The 15,704-nt window shown below is 41.3% G+C and overlaps 1 long non-coding RNA gene across 2 annotated transcripts; it reads left to right on the top strand.

Annotated features, from left to right (window-relative positions):
- The first annotated feature begins 801 nt into the window (after positions 1–801).
- LOC117805223 lies at positions 802–14,908 on the top strand. Of its 2 annotated transcripts, none has more exons than XR_004629374.1 (3): positions 802–1,068; positions 12,339–12,420; positions 13,932–14,908. It is a non-coding gene; the product is annotated as an uncharacterized LOC117805223 (long non-coding RNA). The 2 variants fall into 2 exon arrangements; XR_004629375.1 differs by having other exon boundaries at positions 12,339–12,481.
- The last annotated feature ends 796 nt before the right edge of the window (positions 14,909–15,704 follow it).

The raw sequence follows: 15,704 nt of genomic DNA, 5'->3' as shown, positions 1-15,704 counted from the left end.
CATTACCGAACAAGTATTTTTGACTTCCCTCCCTGCAGCCTCTCTGGATGGATGGATGGCAGGCTTGTTACGTCAGCTGTGGCCGGTCTGGGTGACAACAGGCCATCATGATGAAGTTATGCTAACAGACATGCCTCCTCTGAGCCAGTGTGTCCTGCTCCTCTCTGGGCACACTTTGTTTGCATCAAAGTCCCCGTGCCTCATTCCTCCCCCTTCTGTCAGTGACGTCACACATCACCTCGGCCTCCCTCTGTCTTTGAGTTACTTGATGTTCAATTTTTAAGTATTCAAAATGAATCCAACAGAAGACGCTGGATAAAATCTGAGACAAAGTGTGTGGTGAATGAAGAAATAAACCCATCCCCATAAACAGGTCATTTGTATGTACGGCACAGCTCCGCCTGTCAAACGGTGCATGAAAGTTGTCATGCCTTGTTGATTTAATAGCACGGCATTCATGTGTTTAGAAATCTCCCGATACTGTCAGTGGTCAATAACCTTCCAGGTCCCATTGTGTCTGATTAGGCTGCATGACATTATGAATGCTGCAGTACAAAAAGCCTCAGAGGATTATTGATCCATAAATGAATAGAATTGAAAGGTGTTAAGGTGCAACAACCTTTTCTTGGTTTCGACTCAAATGCATCGAAGGCTAACATTAAGAGGGTGTTCAGGCGCTGCTTGAGTTAGCATCAGACTGTTAAAGGCAAACAGTATGCCTATCAGTCTGTATGCTAGGTTTTTACTGTTTGAACATTACAGCCTGGTAGATAAGAGTCTCTGCATGGAGCCGGTCTGTCTCGTTAGCCTCTGATGCAGCACACCTGGGAGAGCAGACCAAGTGAGCTTCTCCATGCACAAGCGTTCCTGTACGGTTGCATTGGTTTGTTGTTTTGGACGGTGTTACAATCTAGACCACATCTGCACCATTTTTCATCCTGATGAATAAAACATAAGCTGCCTACAGTGTGGAGTGGGGGAGCGAGCCAAAGCTAGAAGAAGCCACAACCACCAGCTTTGCAGGAAGACGTCATGTGGGTGATAAAGAGGCCCTTCATGCAGAAACAGGTGAGTCAAATGTTTACCTTTTAGGATGAAATTAAGAAGGGAAATATAGTTCAGGGTTAAATTTCAGAGCTTAGGCTAATCTCAGAGCTTGCAATCAATACTGAAGAACATCCATCTTTTTAAATTCTGCTCAGATTTTCCAGCCTTAAAAAAACAAATCAGATATCACAAAGACAAGGTATGAAATGTGAATGCTATATTTGGTTCTGTGAGTGATTTACATTTTATTTTGTTAACTATTTAATGTTGTTCTGAGGCTGCATCATTAGGAGGTTTATGAGGAAAAAGACTGCAAACAAATGTCAGTTTACACAATGAGCAATATTGGCATTTGTTCTGAGTCTTGCTGGAGGGTTACAGTTGAACCTTTATCCTCCTCTTACGGCCGATCAGTGTCCGGTCCATCTACGATCTGTCACGGCACCGGATCTGATAGGTTTCTATTCTAGTCAATGTGTTAACTTCCACTGGATCCACTCTGTTGCGTTTCCGGCAGTGTCTCTGATCCGGCAGGTCAGAGCCCTCCTGATCAGATACACAAGACTTCTATTTTTGCCGGATGCTGGAGCACGACGCATCAATCTCAACAGAGCAGATGGAGCGGGACAGGAAGACAGGCACCAAAACAAAATGAAAACATTCGGTTAATTTTCAGAATAAAACACTCTGTGTTATCACCAGATTGTATTTCACTTAACTACAACAACAAACCGTCATGATGAGCGGAGCCAGGCCTAGAGTCAACAGGTCAGAGGTTTTCAGAGGACCAGAAAGACAACATGGATGAGGAGAGGAGGAGGAGAATCCTTCATTCAGTGATTACCGCGGTAAAACCTTGGTAACATAACTCCAGCTGTTCATTGGTCCTGCTTCGTGCTCTGTTCTGAAAACCCAACCGTAGGGTGTTGATGGATGAGAGAGTACGGAGACAGACCGGACAAGGATCTGGTAGAAGTCCGATGTTGGAGAACTTGCAGCACGTTTTGTGAATTGCAATCATGTTATCCTCCAACAACGAAAAACATCCACACCAGCGATGCTATTTCAACACTCTGGCAATCTGCATACTACCACCAATGTGTGGGCTTGTTAAAGTAAATAAAATAAATGTTTATTGGTTGTTTTGATTGGACAAAATTAAGTTATATGAATAATATTAAAACGTTTGGATTATCAGCCTATTATTTATAAGTCTGCCCTTCTTTAAGCACCATCTTATTTATTATGCTTTAATGGTACTCTTCATAAGAGTTAAGATAGTATAGCTTTATGGTGTATGTATACAGCCTCCTCCAAGCTCCCATTTAAACACACCACGCACAGCCGGCTCTGTGGAAACCTCATTATTTCCCTGGAGCCAGAGCAGAACCTCTCAGCTACCTGGCCCCAGGTTTTCTGCGTTTGAGCTGAACCCGTCTGGTTCACAGTGATCCTCAGGTTGCCTGGTTGGAAATCCAGCCTTGATTAGAGGCTTTACACGGAGAGCTGAGCATACACACTTTGCTAATGTGTTAGCATGATGCATGAAATGTGTGGAGGAGTTGTGTGTGAGGTATGAGCCTCATTTATTAGACATAGAGCTTCATGCAGCATGTGCTGAAACATGGAGGTTATATTACACTCTGCTGAGGTGTTAGCTGTATCTGACATTTATTTCTCTGTTTCTGTTGTAATTTTTTTATGCAGCTTATTGAACCGAGCAGTGTGATGGTCAGAGATGCCCTCCTCTCTGCTAATGCATTGCTTTCCACATGCATGATTGGTTGCAATCCTGACTTTCGGAGAGACTAGCAAGATAATGGTCTGATTTGTGCTGGTTTTACACTCTTATGTTTGTTCTCTCTGTTTTATGAAAGTTTTCTGACAGCACACGAGTGTTTTGAACCGCTGCATAAAAGCTATAATCATCTTCAGGATGTTCATTACTGGGATTACAGGGACTCAGCTGCTGCTCTTATCGCCATCATAACCGTAATCATAGATGGCTCAGAGATGTGGATGTAGAAGCCCCTCAGATCTCATTTAAAGAGGCTAGCAGACAGACAACAGGTACACCAAAGAAAAGGAGCCATTATTCAAGGACATCTGGTGTCAGTGTGACTTCACGGACTCCATCAGACGCTGAAGCAGCTCATCAGCACAGAGAAGAAGAGCAGATTGTTCTCACTCGCGCTGCTTTGTTTCTTCCTAACTGTGTAGGCGTAAGATAGCTGGGTGTAAAATCGCTTTGTGGTGCTTTATTAAGGCTGTGCCACAGAATCAAATCCAACTTGTTTGTGCATTTTTTGTGAATATCTGATTTAAAAAAAAGAGCATAACTGTTTCATTATGCTGCAGTCGAGGATTACAGGGCTCATGAAAAGAATAATCCCGTACTTCAGTCCTCCATTCTCACTCTGCTGCATTATCTAACCATTATACTTCACATAGTTAGCCATTAGCCGGCTGTGCAGTGTGATATGAGGATATAAAAATCCACAAATACTCAGCCATCTGCTCCGTAGTAAAGCGTGTTGAATACTCTCAATGTAAACGACCCAAATGGAGAAACAAACTGAATGTGATGAGAAATGCAAGCTGGCGTTTGGAGGAAGTACTTCACCTTGTCGTTTTGCCAGTTTCACTCAATGTTAGTGTGTGTGTGTGTGTGTGTGTGTGTGTGTGTGTGTGTGTGTGTGTGTGTGTGTGTGTGTGTGAGGTTGTCGACTGGAATACAAACATGTCTGGGAGGCAGAGCTGCTCTGGTGCACAAGGTCATCATCCACCATCTCTGTGATTCACGGACGCAGGAGCTTGTTTTCAATTTCTCGGCTACAAATGAAAGAATATTCGACACAGTCTTCGTGATTTAGAGACTTAATAGGTTTTCAAAGTGGTCAATTTGAGCTCCTGTGAAAAGGAGGAGACCGGGTAATTGTTACCGACACCTGGTGCTCTCGCTAATTGATGCTAAAATTGAAGCTGAGGGGCTGCTGCACAAACAACGCTGAGATTCATCTTTACATGGACACTTTTTGTACTTTCATTATTTTACTAGATAAAACAAGATTTTTAAGCAACAAGGTTAGCATCAGCCTCACGTCATCTCTGTGTGCAGCATGAAAAGGGTCACTACCAGAGTTGAAGTCACACCCGACTCTACAGCTCCTCTCAGCCCTCGAGTGTTTTAGTGTCTTTCAGCTTCCAGTTTTAAGATTTCCCTCATTTTCAAACTCAACTCATTTTCATTTATATAGCACTTTTCATATATTCAAGCATGCAGCCCAAAGTGCTTCACAAAAAAAGACACTGAAAACCACAATAGGTTAAATGATACAATGATAAAACAAGATAGTGGAAAGTAATAAGTTATAGTTTAAGTTTAAAAAATTAAATCAATAAAATAAAATCAGAAAAATACTAGAAAAATAAAATAAATTCATTACGATAAAATCAATCAAATACAATCAGATAAATACCAAAAATATAAAATAAAATAAAACAATAAAATAAAAAAAAACATAATAAAATCAATTGAATAAAATGAGATAAGTACCACAAATATAAAATAAAATCATTACAATAAAACCAAATCAGAAAAATACCAGGAAAATGAAATGAAATAAAAATAAAATATTAATTAAGATAGAATGAAATAAACAATAAAAGTGATGCTAAAACAATGATATAGTATAATGGCAATACTGCAGTCCAGGCTATAATTACTCCAAATTAAAAGCAGGAATCAAATTGTAAGTCTTTAGGTTACCTTTAAAAACACCTAGAGAGCTCGCCATTTTAATGAGTTTGAGTCGGAGCGTTCCACAGTTTAGGGGCATACAATGCTTTTCTTCTTATTCTATATCCTTGACAAGTATTTGTTGAATAAAGTCAAGCTACAAAGTACGTTGTGTTAACTGATCCTGTTACAGGTGATACTTCCTCTTGTGCAACTCCTCCTCTCACTCTCTGCCTCTCTCTTTCCCTGCCCTACTGGTCGAAGGACTGATTCCTGGTCCTGACATGATGTGGTGCATGTCATTCTCTCCTTCTCTCTTTCCCTACACTTCCTGTCTCAAGCTGTCCTATCAAAATAAAGGCATAAAAGCACATGAAGAAAACATGTCTTCAGATGTTGAAGCTTGCAAATTCATCCAATCCCCCCCAAAAGAAGAGTGATCCCATTTTTTCAGTTTAAGGATCATGTTTGTATTTCAACATCAGCCCTTAGCAGTGCTACAGTTACAGTTTTCTGTGTGTGTTAAAGATTATGTGTAGGGTCTGGAGTGTGAGTGCGCTGTATGTAGTTCTGGCTCTCCTACATCCCTCTGCCCTCTGACCCTCACCATGCTTACTGGCTTTAGTCCTAGACCACCTCCTGTCCTTCTACACACACACACAGACACAGACACAGACACAGACACACACACACACACACACACACAGACACAGACACACACACACACACACACACACACACACACACACTGCAGCACCTGTTGCCAACCCTCGCAGCAGAGGTGGTGCTGCTCAGCTGGCTGATTAGAGCAGGAAGTTGTTGATAAAAGGAGAAGTGTCACCTTGGCTCTGCTGGCTCTGAAACTCCATAAACCCCTCGCAGAACGCTCACACGCAGCACCGAGCTCTCTGTAAAATTCTGATTTATGAGACTACATTTTATCGCCGACCTCTCTTTGAGAGTTTATGAACGTAGTTGATGTGAGGTGAAAATCCTCTCCACACAGGTTGGGATCCTGAGTAATGAAAAATTAGCCACCAAGTTTTTTGCCTCATTAGACATTTACACACTGACTGATAACATGTGCTGGAATGACCTCCTGACTTTTAGAGCACAGATTACACAAATTAGCCAAACCTCAGCTCAGATCAAATACTTTGACCATGCGTGCAAAGTTTGACTTCTGTTTGAGGTATTCAGTGGTCTCTATCTCTCTTTCTGTTCAGGGTTTTAGTGTACTAATTTGCATGATTGGCTATAAAAGCACAAGACTTCTTAAGATTTTAATAGTTTTTGATTGGAATGAGCAATATAAGAGGTGCTGGGTGAAAAAATAGATAACGATACCAGATTACTGAAAGGGACTGTTCCTGGTTTGAAGAGGGGTGGTATGAGGTGCTTGTATTCAATTCAATTCAATTCAAAGGTTTTTATTGTCAATTTTCACTGAATATACGAGACATACAGGAAAAACGAGATGCTGTTTCTCTCTTCCAGCTTTTAAATATCTAAAATTTAAATATAAAATACAATAAAATATAATAAAATACAGTTTTATAAAATTGTATTGCCCTTTGTTAAGAAACTGTTTCGAGCAGGGGTTCCCAAAGTGTGGTTCGGGACCCCCTGGGGACTCACGAGACACAAATGGGGGGTCGTGAGATGACTCTCAGAATGTTTTTTTTTTTTTTTAATATCTATTATTATTATTATTATTATTATTATTATTATTATTATTATTATTATTATTATTATTATTATTATTATTATTATTATTGTTATTATTATTATTAATTAATTAATTTTGGTTGTTGACTTGTTTTTGTATGTGTATCTTCCTTTTTGTTTGTACTGTTAATTATTATTATTGTTTATTATTATTGCTATTATTGTTTTTTTTGTATTTATTATTTTTTTCTTCTTTCTGTTGGTTTTGGTGTTACTTATATATAATATGTTAACTTGGGTTGAACAAAGAGATACTTAAAACATGCAAAAAAAAAAGTTGAATGACAAAATCTAAAAATAGTCAATTTCACTGATTTATTTATTTAAAAAAAAAAACCCCAGCAAAATTAGAAGCTAAACCTGAAACAAAACCTTGAAAATTGAAGATGTAATGAGTTTTTTGCCTTTCTTTTTGCCAGATGACTCCTAAGTTTAGGGTTAGTGAACAGTTAATTATCAAAAGCATCAGTAGGAGTACAGAAAAGAGCCACATGCTCATATAGGCTAATTTTCTGCAGACCAGCTAAATGAAACCACATTAAATCCCTTTGAGGGACAGTGGGGGTCGCGAGTCTTTGGCAACTATATTTTGGGGGTCGCGGGCTGAAAAGTTTGGGAACCCCTGGTCTAGAGAACCAACATGGAAGCCTGGCTACAAACTGCGACCTTGGGTTTCTTGAAAGGCGCTATAATAATCCCAGCTATTGTCATTAATATCATTATTATAATTGCTGAAGAGGGGGTCAACTCCAACACATGATTTTGTCTTTAAGAGCCAGTTAAACTTGTTACTTAGTATTAAACATGTGGAAATCAGTTTGTTTTTGGTTTATACCACTGAAGTAAGCCAATTTGAAGCCTCTGTGTACCATACCATTTACACTGAAACTGAGAATCCTCAAAAACAGATAAAAGGGCGCTTCTCTGAGGATGCAATGAACCAGGAAATGATGGCATTTATTTTGCAGCGATATCCAAAGGGGAGAATTTTGCAACGATTTTTATCTAAATTAGGGATGCAAATTTTAAGTATTCTCTGTGATCAATCTTTGGAAATGTTAACAATCAATTAATGATTACTCAAAAAGAAACTAAAAAAAGTGTATTTTCCCCCCTAAATCGTATTTTCCACAGCAACAAAATGCATATAACTGACAGTATTGAAAAGTTACAGATCATATAAAGGCATACAAAATGTTTAACATGCTGAATATCAACGTGTGGAGCAGGTTCTTAAAAAGTATCTCTGCGTTTATAAAGTCAAATAAAGTGAAGGCTCAAACTACAATATGTGGATTTGCTGCAACAAGAGAACTAAACAGAAACATATTCTAGACTCAGTGTCTAGTTTTCTGCCTTCTTGTTCCTAATAAGTATGTGTATGTGCTGTGGTCAGGTGTCAGTTTGGAGCACAACCAGGTTATAATCAGTCCGGCGGCAGAGAACACGCTCAGATGGCTCTGATGTTTCTGCTCTGCAGACATACAGTACTAGCCTTCCAGCAACATCAGTGCCATCTCGCAGTCTATTGGCTTTGTACCTAAAGATGGGGAGAAAGTCCTGTGTTAAGGACTCAACCTTAGTGTCTGTGTTGTTGTTGGTGGTGGTTGTTGTGTATTTATGTTTCCCTTAAAAAAAGACGGGGGGAGAACTGGCGCACACCTTAAACTGATTCATCTTGCAACAACTTAAAACACCTTGCTGATAGCTGAATGAAATACTGTATGAGACTTCTTGACTTGAACTGTAAACAATGAAGCACACGGAAAAACGAAAGCTTGGCTCGGAATGATTTTTATCGTGAATTGCTGGCTACAACGGAAGCTCTGAAAAGTTGACAATCGCTCTAAGAGGATTGCTGATGAGTTGTGGGACTAGAATTATTGTACCTCAGCATGTAAAAAGATCTATAACTCAATAAGTAGTTACGATTGCTAAGCTATAATTATGAACTCATTGTTCGGGGATGTTGAGTTTGAGAGCGAAAGCTGACGTTTTTGTGCTAGCTTGCATTCAGAACATTTCCATCTCTTCACATCTGCAAAGTCATTTAAAAAAGTCATTAAAAACATTATTTTGTGATTCTAAGGGTAGCAGTCTTATTTTCAAGAATGAATATTAATCAATTCCCCAAACAATCTAAAGAAAGAAAGTTGTGCCTGTATAGAAAAAGAGCAATGAAAAATGTGTGTTTAGCTGGAGGATACTTTGCAGAAGCGTCTATTAACAACCGATTGAAAGCATACAAAACAGCTCATTAAATGTGCAAAGTGGGTGTAGATTTGCATGCATTCCTCAGGCTGTTTGTGAGAGCACAGCGGGTATGAGAAGCACCTCACACAACTTTTATTTCCCTCTGTTTTTCTCCCAGAAATGTTTCCTTTGTTGTCAGGAGTTGAGGTCGGCAAACCAGGAAACACACCGTGTGTATTTATGACCTACAAACTCCCTTTCTCAAATAGAGGACCAAATTTACTCCCAACACACACACACACACACACACACACACACACACACACACACACACACAGACACACACACATAGAATATCCTCTCCCCTATCAGTATGAATATGCAGGTGGTGTATGCTGTAAACTCAGGCACGTAGACAAGGACGCACACACATCCAGATATCCGCCCACTCGTCTGCATACACACACACACACACACACACACACACACACACACACACACACACACACACACACACACACACACACACACACACAGGTGATACTGTGTCTGCTGATGATAACAGCAGCCGGACAGCTCAGTGGACTCGACTCTCCTGCTCACTCAAGGTCACCGATAGGCCGCAAGCAGCAGGGACAGCTGTCTCTCAGCCAATCAGTGACCTCCCTGTGTTTGTGTGAAAAGCTCAGTTCCTCTTTTGCATGAGATAACACGCTGCTGTTACACTGGGATTAACTTCTCCCAGGAGCCAAACAGCAGTTAAAAACAATGCAAATGAAGAAGGCGAGACACTTTGCAGACAATTTAAACAGAAAATGGAGTTTGTTAGGACTCTTTATTTCCATTTATTTCTTTCCAGCAGCAGCAGAGTTTAGTCCCAAAGAAAGGACCAAGAGAGAAAAAAGTTAAATCAAAGTTAAGTGGGATTCTGGGTTTTTCTAAATGCACTAAATCAAAAGATTCTTCATAATTCATCCTCAAAGTTTATTCTGACTCCATATTTTAAGGCTGAACAGCAGCTTAGGAGATCTTCTCTCATGATTTAATAGACTTGAAGATTTATTTAGTATTTTGCTACTGATCTCAACAGTTGCATGCACACTTTTACGGTTTTATTCATAAAGTGTCACTAGAAATATAAAAATAGAACACTGAAGGTCTCGCTCAGTTTCATAAACATGCACTCAATGCTGCATATACACATGGATATAAAAGACAGAGAAACTTCACTTTATCAAGAGTTGGAGAACAAGGGCATGAGTCACTGTTGCAAAACAAAAGTATAAGAACTAAAGGCTGATTTATACTTCTGCGTCGCCCCTACGCAGCAGGGGCTGACACGGACATGAGCACCACAAACTTGTACGTCGATGTGCCCATGACGTGCAGCAATACTCCGCCCAAATGCCTGAGGGCAGTGTCGTCTCTCTGATGTTGCCTGCTTCCGGCCCCGCTATGATCTCTGTTTACTTTTCCACAGAGATTCAGAGCGTGTTATGTTAATCTACAGCTGATACATGTTGCTGTTTATCATACAGACATGATTACATGAAGAATAGAGAGGAGGAGATGAAATACACAGCCAATGTGCGGGGATCCTGGAAGTGCTGTAGATGCAAGAAAAACAGGCTTGCGGCCTGCGTCGATTCTATGCGTAGTTACATTTTGAAGGAGGTGCACATCAGCTACGTGCGTAGGCCTCTGCGTAGTTATGGGAGCTATGTGAACCTCAAGCGTAGGCTACGCCGTCAATTTGGCGCAGAAGTATAAATCAGGCCTAAGCCTTTAAAAGAGATCACCTGTGTAGAGCTTACCTTTAACAAGCATGATGAACAAACAGCCTGAGACAAAATGGGGACATAGAAAGGGGTCTGCCCAAACTCAATTTAAAAAAGTGAGGGAAAGGGACACAACTAAGTGAACCTAAATCCTCCTCATGAAACTGCAGCACTTGTTAACTTCCAATCATCTGCACCAGCCTTAGCTTTCAAAACCCTTGGTCACAACTTTCTCTAAACTAGTAGTTTCATTTTCCTCAACCAAGTCATTTTTTCACTCATCCATACTGCAACCTCTGGTGTTGACAAATGAAGCTGGTGTAAGTGCAAAAAACTGCAGTTCCTTGAGTGTCCACTTGAGGCTGTCTCCGAAAGCCAAGAAACCCCCTTTAGCTCCAGTGTTTCAGAGCAGATTTTCACAGCAGAATAAAACATGTTCACAGCCTGGTATAAAACACACTATAAGTCATGTATTATCTGTTATAGAATGCATCCTGTCATGAGTCACTTCAGTTTTATATTCCTTTGCCAGGTCCTGTTTTATTTTTAATTTTTTTGCCTTTGCTTCCTGTCTTGTATCAGGGGAATTGTAGGTGCTAAATGACAGATTGTTAGGATGCACAAACAAATGTCACCAATATGATGAATATATGAATGAATAATAATTATATTAAGAGTTTTACTGAAGAAGGATTTGTTCACTTGTGTTTCCATCTCACCTTTAAAAAGCGTGCGTAGGTCTAGACCAAGAGTTGATCGTTCGAGCTCCACTTCAGTGTATTTCAGAGTTTTTATATTTTGCTGCTGTATGAGCACATAAACTTGGGAGAGCAGACAACCTTCAGCCTTAAGCTGCCTCAGAGCGAAAACTGCCTGAGCAGAACGGACAGAGGCCAGTTTTATGACTCCAGCTCAGGTGGCTGCAGGATCACTTCAGGTGAGGACTAGACGGGAGTGAAGACTACAAGAAGTCAGAGGGTGGGGTGCTGGTGGCCTAGTGGTCTAAGCGCCCCACGCAGAGGTCGTCGGTTCGACTCCCGGCCCGTTGACCACTTGCTGCATGTCTTACCCCGCTCTCCACTCCCCACGCTTCCTGTCTCTCTTCAGTCTCTTCTGTCCTGTCATAAAGGCGAAAATGCCCAAATAACATAACTTTAAAAAAAGAAGCCAGAAGGTGGTCTGGCATCAGTCAGCTCTTATTTCTGAAGCTATATAAAGGGTTACAGTGGAGGTACACGCAAGTTGCTTCCTCCAAGAAACCAGCCTTGGCACAAGAAATAATACTTTAACTCAATTCATGTTAAAGCGACCATGTGTTGGAATGGCAGTCTGGCCCTTTAGCTCTGTTTGTATAAGAGTAAAACTGAAAAGAGCTCGAAGCACTTGATGCAGAAGGACAGATTCTTATTCTGATTGAGTGTTTGTGCAGGAAAGAGCTCGCTCAAATCTCCACCTAACACATAAACGGATGATTCACGTGAGATTTCTCTGGTAGTTGGTGAAATGGTTGAGCAGAGAGGTGAATTTCTAGCCTTTACCTTCCTGCTTAAATATATTTTACACAGAAAGAAAATGTTTTATTTGCTAACCTTTGATTTATTCATGTTTCTATTCCCTGCCTGCGTGTGTTTGACCTGGTTCACTTAATGAAACGTGTGTTTGATCAGACAGATTCACACACAGAAGGATCATGTGCTGACGCGTCCTTTCCTCTGTGGCTCAGGGACAACAGTAGCTGACATGACATTTGCAAAATCTGCACAAATACACAACCCTTTGTCCTTGAAAGGCAACTGACATTTTCCACTCAATCCTCTCCAATTACACATAATCTTTATCTCCTTTCCCGACAGGAGGCTCCTCTCTGTGATACGCCCCCCAAGATAGACTCAAACACTGTTCAGTCTGCAGGAATGTGAACCAGCGATCGACACAGTGAGTCAGCACCCGGCAGATGTAACACAAGTCAGGCTGCGGCTTTTATCTGCGTATGCAGGTACACCTGTGATATGGGTGTGTTTGTTTTGTGTGTGTGTGTGTGTACTGAAAATGAGACGCCTGCCTTTGACATTGTCGTGTGCCGGTTAAACAATGTGGAGACAGAAAAAAGCCTCAGGACACTTTTTATTTTGTTTTCCACCTCTTGTTTGCTTTCCCTCCCTGATGAAAAATATATGATGGCAATTATCGCTGACATTTTCATATGAATACACGTCCGTTAAAGCTGCAGCACGCCAAGAACAAAGGTCTTTAAAGCTCAATGCTCTATTTAACTTTTAGAAAGTAAAAACCTATTCTTGGTCAGGGCCCAGTTTTTCAGAATACTTCTAAAAGGGGGTTGATCCAATAAAAAGGATTAAATTACATTTGATAACTCACATCATCCAGCTTTGGTTTTGATCAGGGACCTTAAGACTGTGTTGTTCAGAACTTTCAATAAAACTAGATTCAGGATTAGGGTCACATTTGGGTTGGAATATTAAACACAATCTATTACGTTTCAAAACTTGTAACAGTGACTTGAAGGAGAACAAGTTTTGCTGGTTGATTTCCAGTTAACAGCTGGAGTCTTTCTTGAACATGCAGAGGTGCAATTGCGTACGGGCCTAACGCTGTGTCCGCATCCAGGTGCTCTTGTAGAAAGGCCCCAAACAGGGATGTGTCCCTGGAACCTTTTTGCTGTGGGGCATAAATGCTGGACCTGAAGCCCACCCTGTTTAAGTCCCTGCATGGATGGTGCGCCAGAATACTGCATGTGGACCTGAATATCTATTGGAACAGTCATGTCACCCTGAAGAGGCTATATTGGATTACCATGAACAAGTGAGACAATAGCATCCAGGAAGACGAGGCTGGCCGGTTACTACAAGAGACATCGGAGCTCCCAGCTAGGATACTGATGCTGCAGGAGCCAAGACACGAGCACTGACCATGAACCACATCACAAATGAACATACATGGAAGTTCTCAAGAGAGATACAGGGGCAGAAAGCTTGCCAGACATGGAAGATCAGGATGTCTGGAAAAGTCATGTGATGGTGTTCTGGCCCATGACCGCAACAGCACTAGCCAGCACTTGGTGGTGAAGAACTCTTGCCTAGGACCTCTTGGTCCATGTGTTGCCGTTGTTCACAGTCCGACTGACAACTTGAATAGTGTCTAAGAGCAGACCGTTAGCTGCATTATGTACAGATATCTGTTTCATAGAGATGGATTGAAGCTAAAATTACCATCACATGATCACTGGTTGGTTCGCATATTGCAGAACAGCCAATGCGTTCCAGCTCTTCAACACAGACTGTGTTCCTGTGTACAGCCAAATCCTGCTGAGACCTGCCAGTGGGCAACAGTACTTTGACTAATAGAAACCAGAACACATCTAATACTGAAAGTTTTTCATGTAATTGCAGATTCATTTGATGCCATTTTCTGTCTGACTTTTGCAGGAAGAACTCTCCGGCACACAGCAAAGCAGCACCGAGATATAATATGTTTTTTAAGGAAAAAATGACATGACCTCTCTCTTCAGTTCAGGCTGTCATACATCTGTCTAAATCTGCCTTTTAGCCAAACTAGTAAAGTTACTCTGAGGCCACATTGGAGGAGTTTCAAACACTGCAGATTGACTGAGTTCAGCCGAGCAGAGCACTAATGTTGACAAGTAGATTAGCTAGTGTTGACTGTAAACAGAACAATCCTCATCGCTGATCCCTCTGACAGTAAAAGGCAGCACTTTCCTATAATGAGGTTCAGTCACATGTTATTAAATTACAAACTGGATTAGTCATGTGGTCCTGATGTCAAACAAGTTGATCTTTGTGGGCGGAACTTTGTTCGAACACTGGCACCAAATTTGCCAGGATGTTTGTTCCATCATGTTCATTTAAAAACATAAAAACTTACACTAAATAATTTAAATGATGAAAGTACATTTGTTTATTGTCCATCAAACCTCCATGTGGTTTGCACGTTGATGAGGTAATGTGGTAAACACTTGAACTCCATCAAGGTGAGAAATACAGCTTGGTTCTGCTCGCCCTGTCAGGATTGTAATCTGCATTATCACCTGCTCCCTCTACATTATCCCTGACATAGAAAACTGTACACTATTGTTGTATTTTCACCGTTAATTTACAGTAAATGGCATCTTGGCTGACTGACAACACTATCTTTTCAAAATGGCTTCCAGAATATAATTTTGTTTCCGTTGCCGCATCCCATACTCAGTTGTCAATTTTGTAGATTTTTCCATAGTAGTTAACTTTTTTTGCTGTCTCTAACCTCTCCTGCCTTTTCTCTGCTCATTCGTTTATCTTCTTTATTTTTCACCTGAGTCTGTGATGAGAGCCGCATTCCATCGAGACATTAGACACTGTTGCTACAAATTGTCCCTTTGTCCAATCAGAGTAAAGAAATGAACCCAGCTTTGTGATCATACATGTTATTGCTCCATTCTCTTCACCCTTCCTTCCCCTCCATTATTGTTTTTCTGACCTCCTTCCATTTTTGCCACTCCCTCCCTCCTTTCCTTGAGTCCTTCTCTTCTCATCCTCCCTTCTTTATCTATTCCATCCCTTTCTTCATCTCCAATTGACCTTTTATTTATCTCCTTTCCTGGCCTCTTATCTCCTCACTCAACCATGTAACCTCTCTCCTCCTCTCCTTTCCTACTTTCTCATTTCCTCTTCTATCCTTTCATTTCCTCTCCTGTATTCTCCTTTCCTCCCCTCTCCTCCTCGTCTGTCAGCTGTCCTCTCAAATTCAATTCACAGCCGTCTTCTTCTCCCTTCCCCCGTCTTCCTCTCCCCGCTGTGCGGCGTTGCGGCGAAGGACAATCATCTCATTCACATCCGCCTTGGGAAAATGTTTGTGACACTCTGGAGCGCTGACGGGAACTCGTGCGCTGCCACCAGGCGGCTGGGGGACCCTCACAGACGTGGGCGGGTGGGTGGGGGAGAGTAGGGGGAGGGAGGTGGGTGATTTGTGGGGGGTGAGGAGAGCAGTGTGAGTGAGTAGTAGAAGAGAAGGCTGAGCAAAAGAAAAGGGACAGGGAGGCTTGTTTCAATGTCACCCTGTAATCTAACACACTTCATCACTTCCTCTTTCTGTCATCCTCTCCCCCTCCTCCCTCCTTTATCTCACTCCCCCTCCTCATCTCTCCCTCTTTTCGCTCTCTTACCCCCTGCCTCTTAATATTCGTTCTTGCAGACAGGTACATG

This window comes from Notolabrus celidotus, chromosome 21 (assembly GCF_009762535.1).
Source record: "Notolabrus celidotus isolate fNotCel1 chromosome 21, fNotCel1.pri, whole genome shotgun sequence".
In the NCBI taxonomy this organism is placed as follows: domain Eukaryota; kingdom Metazoa; phylum Chordata; class Actinopteri; order Labriformes; family Labridae; genus Notolabrus; species Notolabrus celidotus.
This window is presented reverse-complemented; position numbering and strand designations above follow the sequence as displayed.